Source organism: Scyliorhinus canicula, unplaced genomic scaffold (genome assembly GCF_902713615.1).
Source record: "Scyliorhinus canicula unplaced genomic scaffold, sScyCan1.1, whole genome shotgun sequence".
In the NCBI taxonomy this organism is placed as follows: Eukaryota; Metazoa; Chordata; class Chondrichthyes; order Carcharhiniformes; family Scyliorhinidae; genus Scyliorhinus; species Scyliorhinus canicula.
In genome coordinates, this window is record NW_024055500.1 from 1 (window position 1) to 19,630 (window position 19,630).

The following is a 19,630-nucleotide window of genomic DNA, read 5'->3' on the forward strand; positions in this document are numbered from 1 at the left end:
ACCTGGATTGAACTATATCAGATCCTGAAGGGTCTTGACAGGGTGGATGTGGAGAGGACTGTTTCCTCTTGTTGGAGAATCGACAAATAGGGCATCACTGTTGCAAAATAAGGAGTCACCATTTCAGATGGAGATGAGGATTTTCATTCTCTTGAGGGTTGCAGGACTTTGGAAATCACGTCCTTAAAAGGCAGTGGAAGCAGTCCTTCAATATTTTTAAGGCAGAGCTGGATACATTCTTCATGAGCAAGGGAAAGGTTATCATGGGTAGGCAGGAATGCTGAGCAGGTTCGAGGGGCCGAGTGGCCTGTTCCTAGTTTGTATGTAAATGGTACAGGAGATATGAGGTGATATGAGATATATGTTTTTACACAGCGAGCGGCAATGACAGTGATACTTGCTGCCCATGAGGGAGTTTGAAAATAGATACATGAATCATTTGATTTCAAAAGGAACTGGATAGACATCTGAGGGAAATAAACCTGCGAGGATACAGGGATAGAGCTAGAGAATGGGACTGACTGGATTGCTCCAGAGAGCAAGCATGGATTCAATGGGCCGAATGACATTCTCTGTGTCATCATATCTCTGACTCTCTTGTATAATCTAGTTTTGTAATTTAACCCTGGCGGGTTCAGATATCACTCAGGTAAATCTGTGCTGCACTCCCTCCGAGGCCATTCTATCCTTCCTCAGGTTTGTTGTCCAGAACTGAACACAGTTCTCCAGGTTTGGTCTAACCAGGGTTTGTGAATCTCGGGGCTTTTCCAGTCACACTGAGACCTGAAATCTTCCCTCACAGACAGAACAGACAAACCTTTTACCTTCCACACCCAGATGCTGCTGAAATTCAGGTTCTGATGAACCGAGTGACTCTGTCAGATTGCGATGTGATGTTTGGTTTGTGTTTCCCGTCTGTTAAACCTCCTCTTCCAGTATCCTGTAAATTTACAGAAACCTCACTGTCAGTTTAGGATAGAAATTCACAACATTCTCTCCTCGCCAACTTTGATTAAATGTATTCCTGGAGGTTTGATCACATGACCTGCTCCCATCCTCCAGCCTTTAATCGGCCAACACATCCATCCTTGTGACACACTGCCTTCCTCGGCCAATTGGGAAGCAAAGTGACTGATTATCTTTCAGGACAGTGATTGACTGTCAGCCAATCAACCTTTATCCCATCTTCAATATTTTTATATCCACTGAAGAGAAATGTTCAAAGAAAATTACATTAAAATCTTTACTGTCCTAATGATTTCCCAGACACGAATCTCACCAAGACAGAAGGTTAAATTTGAATTAATTTAAAGTCTACTGAAGACCCTGAAACCATTGTTGGTTGTTGCAAAGACCCATCTGGTTCACTCATGTCCTTCAGTGAGGAAATCTTCCATCCTTACCTGGTCTGGCCGAATATCCAAAGGCCAAAGACGTGCAGGTTAGGTGGATTCAAATGAAATGAAATTAAATGAAAATGAATAAAAAATTGGCCATGACAAATTGCCCTTAGTGACCAAAAACGGTTCGGAGGGGTTATTGTGTTACGGGAGATAGGGTGGAAGTGAGGGCTTAAATGGGTTGGCGCAGACTCGATGGGCCGAATGGCCTCCTTCTGCACTATGTGTTCTATGCACATGTGACTCTAAATGCACAGTCAGCTTGTTGACTCTTAAAATGCTCTCTGCAGATGCACTCAGTTCAAGGGCAATTAGAGCTGGGCAGTGAATGCTGGCCCAGCCAGCGACACCCACATCCCGTGAATGAATAGAAAAGAAAATCTGCCATCCTTACCTGGTCCTGACCGACACGATTCCAAACCACAGCAATGTGGTTGACTCTTTAAATGCCCTCGAAGATGGCCGAGCCAGCCACTCGGTTTAAGGGAAATTAGGGATGGGCAATAAATGTTGGCCCAGCCAGTGACTCCCACAATGATAAATAAAATCCTGGAGACTCCAGTCAGTCAATCTGGGAGAAGTTGGCAACCGGTCCAGGCTCACAGCGCATGCGCCATGTGGCACCTTGTCCTCTGTAAAGATGGCGGCCGGTAACCCGGGCCTGTTACCGCTCAGCTCTCACGCTGTTCGATGCTGTTTAAGACGGGACCGTTAACATTTTACTCGGGAGTTGAAGCCTCCACAGGGTATTTATGAAGCCTCCCGGCTCACTCCGCAGCTTCTATTGCTCCCTGGCCACCCACCGGCTCCAATCCTGAAAGTTGCTCGATTGTTTCTATCCCGCTCCTCGCACCGTCAGCGACAACCTGAACTGCATGTGTGCCGGACACAGCCCAAACGGTGCATGCCCCATTCACAGCCGGACTCTGCGCATGTGCGCGGAGCTTCTGTAATGTGGATAGAGCACATTCTCGGCCACAATTCATGTTGGGTACTAATTCCACCATTGAAATAGATATCGTTGATAGAAATTATTTTTGCCAACCGATTACAATTGGTACCGTTGGACCAAGGGAACAAATGTATTAAATAAATTAATACAGCAACTAAAGAGCACAGGCCCTTCCACCAGAGTCTGTCCTGGGTGTGATTGACAACAGACCAAACACGGACAGTGATTTGTTAACGGGTTGGGGTCTGAGCAGGTTCAGGTGAACAGTGATTTTTGTCTTCCTGGACAGAACAGTTAAACTGCCCCTCGTCCATAACAATGTGCTGCAATTGGATCAAATTGTCTGGGCTTTTAAAGTTGGAGTGTTAACCAGTGGGAAAACTGAGGAAATCCCTTTGCACACTGTGAAGTGTGTGAGTGATCTCCCTCTGAACTGCACATTAGATTAATCAATCACTAACTCATATTTATTCTTATCCAGTGGAAACATCTTCCACTTGTCTATCATATCAAACCTGTTCATAGTCTTACAGGATCAGGTCATCCTTCATTCCCTTTTCCAGAGAAAATATTACGCCGTATCCAATCTTTCTTACTGGATGTAACCTGCCAGTCCAAGCATAATTCAAATATCTTTTCCTGCATCTTCTCCAGTCCTTCTAGATCCTATTTTCCAATATGGAGACTTTAACTAATCTGAGCAGCAATCTCACCAGTTGTCCCCAAATGCCTGTATGTTGCAGTATTTTAGTCATTTTACTGTCAGCTGAATTTAAGATGGGACAGAATAAGATCCAATGAGCCCGTTTGTAACACTGTAGAACATCTACAAACCTGCCTCTTCCCCCGTACTGCTAACAGTTGACTTTTTCACTCTTAACCTGTCAGCTATGTCATTAAGAATAATGTGTCAGAGAAAGACTGGATTTCAGCTTGGTGACACCAGGCCAGACTAAATTTTAGTTCATAGAATGGTTGAGCTAATTTCTCCATATCATAAGATGCCACTGATGATTCCTGAACTGTCAAACCTAATTTATATTTACCCTCTGTTCAGTCTGAAAAGTGTTGATTCTGCTGTTACTGCCACTGATAATCACACACAGAACTGAACCATCTTCAATCTGACAATTGGGGTTTATTTCGATTCCCTGTAACTGAGCTGGGCTAGTGTTTAATATCTTGTTGTTTGTGAAATAAATCAGCTTTGTCTCAAACACACTGTGTCAAGTCCTTGATTTCTCTTGGGGGAAAGGAAATTAATTGATGGCCAGTGGCACCAGGCCATGCCCGTCAGTCTTTTTAAGACAGAGATATATTGGTTCTTGATTAATAAGAGGCTCAGGTGTTATGGGGAGAAGGCAGGAGAATGGTGATGAGAAACATAATAGCCATGATCGAATGGCAGAGCAAACTCGATGGGCCGAATGGCCGAATTCTGCTTCTCTATCTCTTTTTTAAGTGAGAAGATCTCAAAGAAACGTATAAAATTCTAACTGGAATGAACAGAGTAGATTCATAAAGAATGTTCCCAATGGTGGGAAGTCCAGAACTAGGGGGTCATAGCTTGGGATATGGGTAAAACTTTAAGACTGAGGTGAGGAAGAAATGTTTTCACCCAGAGAGTGAAGAGCCTGTGGAATTCATTACCACAGAAAGTCATTGAGGACAAACATTGTACAATTTGAAAGGAGTTCGATACAGCTCTTGGGGCTAAAGGGATTAAAGGATATGTATGACTCTGTAGCACAATGGATAGTGTGTTGGACTTCTACTTAATGGCAAGTAAGGGATTCAAAGGTTGTGGGTTCAAATCTCACCAGAGTCAACTGTTAGCGTGGCACAATGGTTACCACTGTTGTCTCACAGTGCCAGGGACTCAGACTCAGGTTCAATTTCAACCTTGGGTGGCTGTCGGTGTGGAGATTACACCTTCTCCCCATGTCTACGTGGGGACGCAGACATGGGGAGAAAGTGCAGAATCCGCACAGACAGTGACCCAAGCCTGGAATCGATAAGAATGGGTGATAAATGCTGGCACAGCCTGCGACGCCAATGTCCAATGAATAAAAAAAAAGTTTCATTAATTGTCACTCAATTAAGGATCACTACTTATTTAATCATGTTACAAACTAATTAATACACTAATTTTTAATTAAACATTTGGTTAATACAAGATACACTGGTTCTTTTCTGAGTAGTACTATAATCCATACGCTTCACCCCGCTGTCTGTGTCTATGTATTTACATTGTATATTTATTGTATGTCCTATGTATTTTCATGTATGGAGCAATCTGTCTGGAAATGTAGAACAATATTTTTCACTGTACCTCGATACACGTGACAATTAATCAAATCCAATAAAAGAGACAGTTTCTTACTAGTCTTCAGATTGAACAATGAGCCTTCTTAAAAATTATTCATTAATGGGAGGTGGGTGTCACTGGCTGGACCAGCATTTACTGCTCATTCCAATGCCCTTGACCTGCGTGTCTTGTGAGGCTATTTAAGGAGACTTACAAATCAACCACAACATTGCTGTGGATCTGGAGTCACGTGCAGGACAGGCCACAAAAGGAGAGCAGATTTCATAAAGGACATTAGTGAACCAGACGGGTTTTTACAACGATCAACAATGTCAACATTAGACTTTGAATTTGAGACTTTTAGAACATAGAACATAGAACAGTACAGCACAGAACAGGCCCTTCGGCCCACGATGTTGTGCCGAGCAATGATCACCCTACTCAAACCCACGTATCCACCCTATACCCGTAACCCAACAACCCCCCCCTTAACCTTACTTTTTATTTAGGACACTACGGGCAACTTAGCATGGTCAATCCACCTAACCCGCACATCTTTGGACTGTGGGAGGAAACCGGAGCACCCGGAGGAAACCCACGCACACACGGGGAGGACATGCAGGCTCCGCACAGACAGTGACCCAGCCGGGAATCGAACCTGGGACCCTGGAGCTGTGAAGCATTTTATGCTAACCACCATGCTACCGTGCTGCCCCTGTCATAGGCAGATTTGATCCTAGATCCCTAGAGCATTAACCTGGGTCTCTGGATTACTAGCCCATTAACAATGCCATTACACCTCTGCCCAGCCCACATAGTCTTGGCAGAATATGATGTCTTGTAACTTCTCAAAATTATAAAGTAATTTATTTTTTCAAACTAATTCTGATAGCTCTGCAGTTTCTGGAAACATTTTGGTTGGAAGTGTTACTTTTTAAAATAAAGAACTAGTCTTTACAAGATAACTACCTCACACACCAATTCATGTATGATAATCTATGTTCACTACTGAATAATCATGAATTTAATTATTGCTTTTTGCTGTGAAATCAATGTGGTTAATACAGAAAAGGTACAGAAGGTGAAATGGCTGCAGGAAGCTGCATGTTAGAGGTATAAAAGGGCTTCCTTGACCGTGTTACTAATGACAGGGAATACACTATGAAAATAACAATTTCAAAACTAAATGTAATTACACATACGTACTTACAGCTTCCACATTACAACAGTGAATACGTTTCAATTCAAAAGTACTCCATTGGCTTTAAAACACTTTAGGAGGTTCAGTGGTCGAGAGGTTTTATAGAAATGTACATTTATTCCAATTGTCCGCATATATTACACTCGGTGTCCTCACCAGAATCATTGATAAAGATTGAGTCTTAATTTTGTGTAATATCCACGTCATTGACACCATTTTGAATACTCTGTGAAAATCCACACACACCATATGCACAATTATTTGTTGTAAAACACAGCGAGTTTTTGTGATTTGGAATGCACTGTCGATAAATGGTGCTGGAATCTCATTGGAATGCAATTTCCAAAAGGGAATTTGATGCATTCTGAAAAAGAAAATAAAATAGCCGAACTCTGGGATTAAATGGGTCGCTGTACAAAGTGCTGGCATAGGAAAAATGGGCCAAATAGACTCCTCTGTGCTCGAACAGCCTTGTGTACATGTAAAGGGAGTGGTAACAACCTGGAACCTATCGCCTATGAGGGTGGGAGATGCAGAGATGATGGAATAATTTCAATAGGAAATTGGACAGGCATTGAGAGAAATAAACTCACAGGGATTTGGGGATAGAACGGGGCAATGGACAGACTGGCTTCCTCCATAGGGAGCCGACACGGTCCCAAAGGGCTGAATGGCCCCATTCCTCACCCTCCAGATGCTGTGATCTCAGGAGTGAAATTTAGTTGCTCCAGTCACTCCAACTAATTGGAGTCCCTCATCTCTGGTACCATTCTCGTAAATGTTCTCGACACCGTCTCTGAGAACTTCACATCTTTCCCAAAGTGTGGGGCAATTATATATAGGGTTCCATTCTAGAGAGATAGAATTGAAAAGCACGGAGGAAATGTTCAGCTTGTTTAGAACCGGGGTTAGACTACACTGGGAACACTGTCAACATTGGTGATCTCCATTTCGATAAAGGAAATAGAGGCACTGGATAAGGTGCAACAAAGATTCATAATATACAGAACTGAGAGCATTTAACACCCAGGAAAGGCTGGGGCTGCTTTTTTCTGGAAAGGAGAAGACTGATGGGTGACCTGGAGGAAGTCTTTCAGATTATGAAGGAATTCAATAATCCAATAGGAATTTCAGCAGAAACCTCTTTACCAGCGAGTGGTGAGAATGTGCAACTCACTCCCACAGCGAGTGGTTGAGGTGAACAGCATTAATCCATTGAACGTAAAGCTAGATACATACATGAGAGAGAAAGGAATAGAGGGAGATGCTGATGGGGGGGAGGGGGTATGGGGGTGGGGGGGATATAGAGGGGTGGGTGGAGGGTCATGTGGAGCATAAATAGTGACACACACCATGGCTAACCTCAGCCAGTGTGGGAATTTAACCTGTGCTGTTGGTGTCACTCAGCACAAACCAGCCATGCAGCCAACTGAGCGAACCGATCCCTGTGTAAATCTGTAATAATTCCATAAATATTAGTGAGTGCCTGTCACCCACCATACTATGTAATGTAGTTTCCCAGTGCACCTCAGACAACTTCCCCTCATACCCTGATAGTTTTCTTCTGTGAGAAGCACCAAGACAAATTAAACAAAAGATCCATGTAACCACCATAGTCCATCTTCATGGCAATGTGGCATGATTTGGGGGATTTCAAAACAGAAATGGTAATGAAATATCTTCTAACCTGAACAGCATGGTAGCATAGTGGTTAGCACAGCTGCTTCTCAGCTCCAGGGTACCAGGTTCGATTCCCGGTTTGGGTCACTGTCTGTGTGGAGTCTGCACGATCTCCCCGAGTGTGCGTGGGTTTTCCTCCTGGTGCTCCAGTTTCCTCCCACAGTCCAATGATGTGCGGGTTAGGTGGATTGGCCATGCTAAATTGCCCTTAGTGTCCAAAAAAGATTAAGTGGGGTTACTGGGATAGGGTGGAGGTGCGGGCTTGGTTGGGATGCTCTTTCCAAGGGCCGGTGCAGACTCGATGGGCTGAATGGACTTCTTCAGCACTGTAAATTCCATGATCTATGAACCTCCAAACTCCCTTTCACTCTTTGATCCATGTGAAATGTGCAACCAGATATTTGCAAGAAGGCTCAGAGAGAATCAGCCCACTGGGGGAGAAGCCATGAGACCGGCCAGTCCAGCAGAAAGAAACCCTCTGACCATCCCCATTGACCAACAGAATGAACAAAATGCAGTCCTGGATGTAATTGAGAACAGAAACAATAACAGCAGAATCCAATCCCTGGATCAGTTGTGAACTTGTTGGTGTCTCAGGAAGTGCGATGAATCCCTTTGCACATTGACAGCAGGTGAATGGCCTCTCCCCAGTGTGAATTCCCTGGTGTGACTGCAGACGGCATAACCGAGTGAATTGTGTAAATAGATGTAAACGGGTGTGAGATAATCAGGATTATGGAGACATGGCTGCAGGATGACCAGGGATGGGAACTGAATATCTTCAGTATTTAGGAAGGACAGACAAAAAGGAAAAGGCAGTGGAGTGGCAGTGCTGGTTAAAGAGGAAATTAATGCAATAGTGAGGAAGGATATTAGCTCCGATAATGTGGAGTCTGTATGGGTAGAGCTGAGAAACACCAAGGGGCAAAAAACATTAGTGGGCATCGTATAAAGACCCCCAAACTGCAGTGGTGATGTTGGGAATGGCACAAAACAGGAAATTAGGCCGATTATATAAGTTTCTGTCGGTATGTGAAGAGAAAAAGATCGGTGAAGACAAATGTAGGTTCCTTTCAGTCAGAAACAGGGGAATGTATAATAGGGGACAAAGAAATGGGTGAGCAAATAAATACATACTTTGCTTCTGGCTTCACAAATTAGATGCTAGAAATGTTGGGGAACGCAGGATTTAGTGAGAGGAAGGAACTGAAGGAGATCAATATTCGAGAAATTGTGTTGGGGAAATTGATGGGATTGGAGGCTGATAAATCCCCAGGGCCTGATAATCTGTATCCCAAAGTACTTAAGGAAGTGGTTCTAGAAATAATGGATGCATTGGTGGTCATCTTCCAGGATTCTATAGACTCTGGAACAATTCCTGAACATTGGAGGGTGGCTTATGTAACTCCACTATTTAAATAGGGACCTCGAGACAAAACAGGGAATTATAGACCAGAAAGCCTGACATCGGCAGTGGGGCAAATTTTAGAATCCATTATCAAAGATTTTAAAGAAAAGCACTTAGAAACCAGTGGCAGGATCGGACAGAATCAGCATGCATTTATTAAGGGGAAATCATGCTTGACAAATCTACTGGAATTCTTCAAGGGTGTAACTGGTAGAGTTGACGAGGGAGAGCCAGTGGATGTGGTATATTTGGACTTTCAGATGGCTTTCGACTTATTCCTGCATAAGATATTAGTGTGCAAAATGAAAGCACATGGAATTAGGGGTCGTCTCTTGAGATGGATAAAAAACTGACTGGCAGACAGGAAACAAAGAGGAGGAATTAATGGATCTTTTCAAATTGGCAGGCAGTGGCTAGTGGGGTACCGCTGGGATCAGTGCCTGGGCCCAGATATTCACAAGATATATAAATGATTTTTCTTTTCAAATTTAAAGTACTCAATTCTATTTTTGCAATGAAGTGGTAATTTAGCATGGCCAGTTCCCCTCCACTGCACATCTTTGGGGTTATGGGGGTGAGACCCATGCAAAGTCGAGAACTTGACTGCACACAGACAGTGACCCAGGCATGACTGAACCCTGATCCTCAGCACCATGAGGCAGCTGCGCCACTTATATATTAACAACTTAGATGAGGGAACAAAATGCAATATCTCCAAATTTACAGATCACACAAGTTGCTTGGGAGGGTGAGCCGTGAGGAGGATGCAGAGATCCTTCAGTGTGATTTGGACAAGTTGAGTGAGTGGGCAAATGAATGGCAGATGCAGTATAATTTGGAGAAATGCGAGGTTATCCACATTGGTACCAAAAATGAGAAGGCAGACTATTATCTGAACGGCCATAGATTAGGAGAGGTGGGGAATGTGCAACGAGACCTGGGTATCCTTGTACACCAGTCACTGAAGGTAAGCATGCAGCTACAGCAGGCGGTAAAGAAGGCAAATGGTATGCTAGCCTTCATTGCGAGCGGATTCGAGTACAGGAGCAGGAATATCTTGCTATTATTACACAGGGCCGTGGCGAGGCCATATCTGGAATATTGTGTGCAATTTTGGTCTCCTTATCTGAGGAAGGATGTTCTTGCTCTAGAGGGAGTGCAGCGAGCGTTTACCAGACTGATTCCTGGGATGGTGGGACTGACGTATGAGAGATTGAATCAGTTAGGTTTGTATTCGCTGGAGTTCAGAAGAATGAGGGGGATCTCATAGAAACCTATAATATTCGAACAGGACTTAACAAGGTAGATGCAGGAAAGATTTTCCCGATGGTGGGAGTGTACAGAACCAGAGGTCGCAATCTGAGGATACGGGGGAGACCATTTAGACAGAGATGAGGAGAAATTTCTTCAACCAGAGAGTGGTGAGCCCGTGGAATTTGTTACCACAGGGAAACTTTAAGGCCAATACATTATTTGTTTGCAAGAAGCAGTTAGATATCGCACTGAAGGCGAAGGGGGTCAAAGGATGTAGAGGGAAAAGCGGAATTAAGCTATTGAGTTGGATGATAAGCCATGATCATAATGAATGGCAGAGCAGGTGCGAAGGGCCAAATGGCCTCTTCCTGCTCTCCCTTTTCATGTTTCTATATAATCCCTTCCCACACTAAGAGCAGATGAATTGCCTCTCTCCAGTGTGAACTCGCCGGTGTTTCTGAAGGTTGGACGAATTACTGAATCCCTTCCCACACTGAGAGCAGGTGAATGGCCTCTCCCCAGTGTGAATTCGCTGATGTTTCCGCAGGGTGGATAAATCACTGAATCCTTTCCCACACTGAGAGCAGGTGAATGGCCTCTCCCCAGTGTGAATTCGCTTATGTCTCTTCATGGTGGATGAACTAACAAATCCCTTCCCACACTGAGAGCAGGTGAACGGCCTCTCCCCAGTGTGAACTCGCTGATGGTTCCGAAGGTTGGACGAGTTATTGAATCCCTTCCCACACTGAGAGCACGTGAATGGCCTCTCCCCAGTGTGAATTCGCTGGTGTGTCTGCAGACTGGATAAATGTGTAAATCCATTCCCACACTGAGAGCAGATGAATGGCCTCTCCCCAGTGTGAATTCGCTGGTGTGTCTGCAGGGTGGATAAATCACTGAATCCCTTCTCACAGAGGGAGCAGGTGAATGGCCTCTCCCCAGTGTGAACTTGCTGATGTCTCCGTAGGTTGGATGAAGAACTGAATCCCGTCCCACACTGGGAGCAGGTGAATGGCTTCTCCCCAGTGTGAACTCGCTGGTGTGTATGCAGACTGGATAACTGAGTGAATTCCTTCCTACACTGAGAGCAGGTGAATGGTCTCTCCCCAGTGTGAACTCGCTGGTGTGACTGCAGGTTAAAGAAGTGAGTGAATCCTTTCCCACACTGAGAGCAGGTGAATGGCCTCTGCCCAGTGTGACTGCGGCGATGAATCTCCAGCACAGATGGGGCTCTAAATCCCTTCCCACAGTCAGCACATTTCCACGGTTTCTCCATGTTTTGGGTCTCCTCGTGTCTCTCCAGATTGGACAATCAGTTGAAGCCTTGTCTACACACAGAACATGTGCACTGTCTCTCCTCAGTGTGAATGGTGTGATGTTTTTTCAGGCCGTGTGTCTGGTTGAAGCTCTTTTCACAGTGAGTTCACTGGAACTCTCTCACTCGGATGTGTTGTGTGGGTCTCGGTGCTTTTCCAGTCACATTGATATTTCAAATCTTTTGACGCCGAAAGATCGGACAAACATTTCTCCTTCTCGTCGATGATGTTCAGAGCCCGTTGTTTTCAGATCAGAAGGAATCGAGTGAGTTTGTCACATCGAGACGTGATGTTTGAGATTTCTGTCTATAATTCCTCCTCTTCTAATATCCTTTAAAAACAATTTATGAAAGTCATCACTGTTATTACAGGATAGGAATTCAGAATAGACAATTCTACTTCCTATGGAATATAATTTCCTCTCTCCTTTTCCAAAATCTGTAAATCTCCATCCGATACAATCTCCCTCCATTCTCACTCTGCTGTATCTAATATTCACCCTCCCAATTCTCCTGAAGGTGCTGGTTCATGTTGATTGACAGATCCAAGCTCAGCTCACTGCTTCCTGACCAGGACGCAGAGATTATAATAGGATCAAGAGTTGGCCATTCGGCCCACCGAGTCTGCTCAGCCATTCAATGAGATCCTTGGCCGATCTACCTCAGCACCATTTTCCCACACGATTCCCATATCCCTCGATATCTTCAACATCTAGAAACCTGTCAATATTTGTCTTGAACATACCTAATGGCTGAGGCTCCATATTCCTCTGGGGAATTCCAAAGCTTCACCACATCCTCGAGTGAAGAAATCCCTCCTCATCTCAGCTTTCACTCTATTTTCCTACATGTTCTCCATAACCCTTAACTCCATTGTCAATAAAATATCTGTCTAACTTGTGGTTCAATATATTCAATGACCCCCCAGATACAACTGGTCCCTGTGGAAGAGAAATCCAGCACAACCCTCTGAGGGAAGAGATAGCTGGAAATCTATAACATAGCTACAGTCTTATGGTACATGGCGAGAAATAATTATGAATTTTATTACGGAACTGTAATTAATATATCTAATCTGTACCAGATAAGAACATGAGACGGATACCTGTCCATTTACTGTCCCTGAAATGTAGCCCTCTCCTGGGATACCCACACCTTTCATTGTAAACATTAGGAAAGAGTTTTTTAAAATATATTTGGAGTAACCAACTTTTTATTCCAATTAAGGTGCAAAATTAGCTTGTTCAAATCACCTACCCTGCACATCTTTGGGTTGTGAAAGTGAGACACACGCAGAGACGGGGAGAATGTGTAAACTCCACATGGATAGTGACCCGGGGCCAGGATCGAATCAGGATTCTCAGCGCCATTAGGCAGCAGTGCTAACCACAGCACTACCATGGCCCCAGAGACCACCCTTTCAGTAAGAAAAATAATTGCATCCACCTGTTAACGGGGTGGGAGGCAGAGGTTGGAAACACTTTGTGGAGCCACGAAATTTCATTTAATTTTGTTTCCCAATTAAATGGAAATTTAACGTGATTCGAGATTGGGCTCAAATCATCAGAGGACTCTGGTCACGATTCTCCGACCCCCTGCCGGGCCGGAGAATCGGCAGGGGACTGCGCGTATTGCGCCACGCCACCTCAACGCCATTCTCCCACCCATAAAAAAAATCGGGCAGGCGCGCATGGTGCTGGGCCGCACGGAGAATCGCCGCAAACGGCCATAGCGGCGATTCTCCGGCGGTGCCGCGATTCTCCAGCCCGAATGGACCGACCGGCCGACTGAAAAGATCCTAGTCCCGCCGGCGCTGTTCTAACATGCTCTGGGCCCGGCTGGACCTCGGGGTTGAACGGTCCGGGGGCGGCCTGTGGGGGATGGGCCACTTCAGCGCTGTGCTGGCCCCCCCAGGACCCGGGAATCGGGTCTCGGAACCTGCGCCGGAGTAAAGTACTCCTGTTTTGGCGCCGGCACTCTGACGCCGGACCAGAGAATCGCGGCCCTGGTCTGTGGGGAGGAAGGAAACCCAGGGAGGTGGACAGGGAGTATTCACAAACACCCACTGGAGGCCCCAAATCCCAATGAGACCCATTGATTTTATTGTCAGTCTGCAGACAGAAGCTGGAGAACTGAACCCAGGCAGAGGAGAGGGAGGGAGAAAACTGGGAGTGGAGGAAAGAAATGGTGCAGATGGTGAGATGGGTTTGGATTTCAGCCCAGGGAGGAGGGAGAGTGTGTGGGACGGGGATTTACAGCTTTGGGGGAACAAGAGAGGGAAAAATGTTCCAGAGAAACTAGAATTGTCTGTTCAGAATTTCTATCCTGGACTGAGTGCTGACTATTGTTTTTTTTATTAAATATAGATTACAAAATTGTATTTTGTCCTAATTAAGGGGTAATTTTATCCATCACATCTTTTTGGATTGTGGGTTTTAAACCCATACTGACAAGGGGAGAATGTGCAAAGTCCATATGGACAGAGACCCGGGATCAAACCCGGGTTCTCGGCTAAACACTGAGCCACCGTGCCTGCCCCTAATGACTTTTATAAACTCCTCTTACAGGATATTACAAGGGGAGGATTTACAGATGGAAACTCAAATCAAACTTCACAGCAAAATTTAACAGAGTCACTCCATTCATCAGGACCTGAATATCATTGGCCTGTGAATGTAGACGAAGAAATGTTTGTCTGCTCTGTCTGTAAGAAAAGATTTTCAAGATCAGTGTGACTAGGACTGCTGCCTCACGGTGCCGAGGTCCCAGGTTCGATCTCGGCCCTGGGTCACTGTCCGTGTGGAGTTTGCACATTCTCCCGTGTTTGCATGGGTTTCAGCCCCACAACCCAAAGATGTGCAGGGTAGGTGGATTGGACATGCTAAATTGCCCCTTAATTGGAAACAAAATGGATACTCTAAATTTATTTTTTAAAAAGATCAGCGTTACTGAAAAAAGACCCGATACACACACACTTGAGTTCAACTGATCGTCAAACTTGGAGAGGGACAAGGACACCAGCAGCATGCTGTAACCATGGAAATGTGGGGACTGTGGGAAGGGATTCAGGTCTCCATGTGAGTTGGAAATTCATCATCACCGTCACACCCGCGACAGACCATTCGCCTGTTCTGAGTGTGGGAAGGGATTCACTCAGTTATCCTAGTGAGGATTTACCAGGATGTGGGAGCCGAGCTGGTGAGGAAGCGAGCGGCCTTTAATAAGGTTCAGGCTGCTCTATCGAAGAAAGGAGTTCCATTCGGGGTGGTTTACCCAGCAAAGCTATGAGTTGCAGATGAGTCCAAAGACTTTGATTTTGAGACTCCAGAGGAGGCGACTGCCTTCATTGAGGGGCTCATTGGTCTGGGAGTATGATTCTCACTTCGGGTGTTTTGGTTTCGAAATTTGCGGGAGGCCCCGGGTTCAAATCCCGGACAAGCCCTTTGATAATGTTTTCTGTTGGCCAAGCAACATGTTTTAAGGGGTAGTAACTGTAGCACAGTGGGTAACACTGTTGCTTCACAGCTCCAGGATCCCAAGTGTGATTCCTGGCTTGGGTCACTGTCTGTGTGGAGTCTGCATGTTCTCCCTGTGTCTATGTGGGTTTCCTCCGGGTGCTCTGGTTTAATGCTGTTAAGTCATTTGGACATTCTGAATTCTCCCTCTGTGTACCCAAACAGGCACCGGAATGTGGCGACCAGGGGCTTTTCACAGGAACTTCATTGCAGTGTTAATGTTTTTTTAAAATATGAATTTAGAGTGCCCAATTCATTTTTTCCGATTGAGGGGCAATTTAGCGTGGCCAATCGACCTACCCTGGACATCTTTGGGTTGTGGAGCCGAAACCAAGGCAAACACGGGGAGAATGTGCAAACTCCACACAGACAGTGACCCGAACCTGGGATCCCGGCGCCTGAGGCAGCAGTGTAACCACGGTGGTCAGTGGGTGGTTGGCGGGTACATTGGTGGTGCTGGTGAATGGCTATGCCCCTAACTAGGACAATGTGGCATTTGTAAAAAGAATTGTTCCCCCATACATGGATACACATCAACTAATTCTTGGAGGAGATTTCAACTGTTTTCTGGATCTTAAATGAACTGGTCCAAGCCCATTCAACCGCTACAAAAACAGGAAAAGGGAATGAAACCGGACAGACCTCCCGGCAGCGACCCAGGCACCGGAAACGACAATGGCAAACCCAGCAAAAGATAAAGAAAAGCTGTTCAATAGCAGATTGTAAAAGGATTATGGGACACAGATTTAAGATTGTGAGCAAGATCTACAGGGGAGATATGAGGAAGAAAATTTACAGTGTGGTAATGATTTGAACTCAATGCTTTCACACAAAGGTCGATAATCTCCAGGTCCTGATCACCAGAAAAGTGCTGTCAGAATTTGATGTGAGGATTGGTTGTGAGTTTCCTGTCCCTTTCTAAGTCCCTGTGAAAGAAGTTTACAAAGGCATCACTGTCAGTCCAGAAATAAAATTCAGGAAAGATAAACATTTCTCCTGGTTTGAGTTTGCTGTGTGTAAATCCTCACCGACTAATCCCCTATAAAAGGAGTTTCCAAAATCAATTAGTCAGTTCAGTATAGAAATTCACAATGGCCTCTCTTCCTGCTCCCTGGTCCAGGATCACCGCTCATACCGCCTCGCCCCCCCGCCCCGCTGCACACTGACCCTCGTCATCAGCAGTCCCCTGATTTGAGGGTGATGTTGACTCAGGGTTGTGAGTTTCTGCCCTGGGTCTTCATGTGGCTGAACAGGGCCACAGAGCTTTGGACACATCGGGCAGGATGGACAATGAGACAGTGAAATCCGGAGAGCTGGATTGGCTTCCTTTTCTTTCCATCTCTGCCACCGCTTTGCATCATCAATAAGACATTGGGACTGAAAGACTAATCCAGTTTGATGGACAAGTTGTCTCCATTCAGAACAATGGGGAACAAGCTCCTCCCACTCATTGAAACATCGGCCCCGACAAAGATGATAAACGCGCATGCGCCCTGATGCACATCCAATAAAGATGGCGGCCGTTAACCCGAGCCGAAGATGAGGAGCTGCAGCTCTGCTCCGTACAAACTGGGTCCCATAAACATTTCAGAGTTTTGCGATTGCAAAAACTTTAACCAACGTTTCCGCCCGCCCCCGCGATCTCTCGCTCCCTCCGTATTGTTAAACGCCTCATACCGATTTCCGATCTGAAAAACACATCCTTCTACATCGCCATTACACACACTGCGCATGCTTCAATCACAGCGGTGCCCCGCCCCTCATTCACTCCGATTGGTTGGAGGACCAGCCGGTCCCGTTCTGCCCTCCAGTACCGCCCCTCCTCTTCCTATTGGTCCGGAGCTGCCATCAATCACCCGGGCATTGTGAGGCAGATTTCAGGCTGACTCGCTGATTGTTCAATACATTTTTTTTGGTAAATGTTTTTTGTTGGGTTTTTGAACAAAGTATATTTACCGTTATGTACACAGGATAAGAAACATATATATATATAAACACACACACACATGTATAGAAGAGAAGGACACACCCCAACATACCAAAGAAAAGAAAATAGTGAATAATTTTTAACAATACAATAAAAAATAAAATAGAATAACTGGTAGGGTATTGTGCACCAGCTCAACAGCAGCAACTCTGTACACCTGGCAAAATTATTTACAACACATAAGTAAGCGACTGTTTGCGGGCGGGCGGGGGGGGGGGGGGGAGGGGAGTGGGGAGAGATTGGGGAGGTAAATATACATTCGGGTGCCGGAGAAACAATTGCAGTGAGCAATACTTGAATGGGTTTGGTGTTGGTGTTGTTGCTTGCTTCTCCCGGATGGATCTCACTGCCGTCTTGCGCTCACCTCTGCTTCTGCCGTTGCTCCTGTATTTCGTCTTTATTCTCCTCGTTCCCTACTCCTGGAGATACCATGTTCGTTAATGTAACCCGCGCCTTCCTTCCGGCTCTCATTTCCCTGCCTCCCTCCCACCTCCCTGGATTGTTCAATACATAGAGATACAATTATAGAATTTATAGTGCAGAAGGAGGCCATTCGGCCCATCGAGTCTGCACCGGCTCTTGGAAAGAGCATCCTACTTAAGACCACACCTCCACCCCATCCCTGTAACATAGCAATCCCATCTAACATAAGAGCAATTTAGCATGGCCACATCTGACCTGCACATCTTTGGACTGTGGGAGGAAACCGGAGCACCCGGAGGAAACCCACGCAGACACGGTGGGAACAGGCAGACTCCGCACAGGCAGTCACACTTTTGTTGTGGTTTCTAGCTGATTTTGGTCTTTTATTTTGACTGGACCACATGCTTGGGGAAAGCAAGAGAGGAAAGAAGGTTTGATAGAAACTAAAATGATCTGTTGTGAATTTCTACCCTGTTCTTCTGGTGATCATTTTTGTAAACTTCTTTTTCAGGCATTAGAACGGGAGGATTGGCAGCTGGGCAACTCGAACCAAATATAATATCAAGATCTGACAGTCACTCAATTCATTAGCATCTAAATATCACAAACTGTCAATGTGTTTGTCTGTTCTGACTGTGGGAAGAGATTTCAAACATCAGTGTGATTGGAAACGCCCCAAGACCCACACACATCTGAGTGAGAGTGTTCCAGTGAACTGACTGTGGAAAGAGCTTTAACCAGTTACACAGCCTGAAAAATCATCTTGTTTCCTCTTGTGGGAGAGTCTAGGGCCAGAGGTATAATCTCAGAGGAAGCGGTTCAAATTTAGGACAGAGATGAGAAGACATTTCTTCCATCAGAGGGTAGTGAATCTGTGGAATTCTTCAGCTGTGAAATCATTCTGCCTCTCGAGTTTACCATAAAAAGGCAAAGGTAAAGGTGTCTTAACTCGGATGGGCCGCTTGGTGGCGCAGTGGCTCTTTCACTGAGGGGCCTTGAGTTCAGACACATCCCAGACAGGCCTGGTGAGAAATATCTGTCTGGGAGAGGGGAGACAACTGTATAATCGGGGAAATGGAGCGGTGCCGATGGACCTTAGAGAAAGGAGTTCAGATTAGTCTTATTTTCTTCATTTTTCATTCAATATTTATTAAAATTTCGGAGAAAATATTACACAAAAGTTTATTTTGATGTTTACAAAAGGGAATTTAACGATTGAGGGTCACAGTGAGAACAGAACACATGCCCTCTGAGCTGCCAAATGTATGTACAACTGTAACAGACACAAGAGAGAACAGGAGCTCAACATAAAGGGAAGGTAACTGTTGTAAATAAGGTACGAGATAAGTTACTTATTTAGACATGACATTGAAAGAAATTACTAGCTACAATTGCAATACAGCCAAAATTATCGCGTACATTTCAAACTGAAAAGCAGAAATACTGTCCATGATTGTCTCAGTTACAGATGCAGAATAATAAACTGAGAGAATTTTACTGTTCGAGTCACCAAGAGGAGATATTGTATTTCTGTCACACACAGATCATAATAAACAGCTGAGGGAAATCTACAGCGTCCGAACGTCAACCCATCACTTGATCTGTAAAAGAGAGAGAAAATGATGAAGCAGATGTTTATGATCTGTGATATTGATGTTAGAGTTTTTAATCAATCAAACATTTAGAGATGTTTTAAACGGCCTTCTGTCAGTTTGAAGTGTGAGTGGATTGAATCTTCTCACCTTCACCAGAGTGACTGCAGCGCTGTAGGAAATGCTCAGGAAGAACAGGGTGATGAATGTGGAAGCGGTTGTCCAGATGTTGCCGTTATCATCCTCATTTTCTTCAGTCCAGGTGTTGTCTGTGGTATCTACGAGGATCGAGCCAAATATAATTAGTTTGTTTATTAATCCAGGATATGTTTTTTAATATTCTCGTTTCATTTTCTCCCGCTGCTAATTTAACATATTTGTCATTGCATATCTACTGTTGAGTTCATGACACTCGGAAATCGATTTCTGTAACTTTTTTCTTCCAATTAAGGGGCAATTTAACATGGCCAATCCACCTACCCTGCACATCTTTGGGTTGTCGGCGTGAGACCCACGGGTCCCTGGGAAAGTCCACTGGGACACAGACCCAGGAGCGGGATCAACCCCAGGTCCATGGTGGCGTGAGGCAGCAGTG

The 19,630-nt window shown here is 45.0% G+C and overlaps 1 non-coding gene across 1 annotated transcript; it reads left to right on the plus strand.

The window, feature by feature from the left end:
* Window positions 1–4,089: 4,089 nt before the first annotated feature.
* trnar-ucu lies at window positions 4,090–4,180 on the plus strand. The gene is given in 2 exon segments: window positions 4,090–4,126; window positions 4,145–4,180. It is a non-coding gene; the product is annotated as a tRNA-Arg (tRNA).
* Window positions 4,181–19,630: the final 15,450 nt, after the last annotated feature.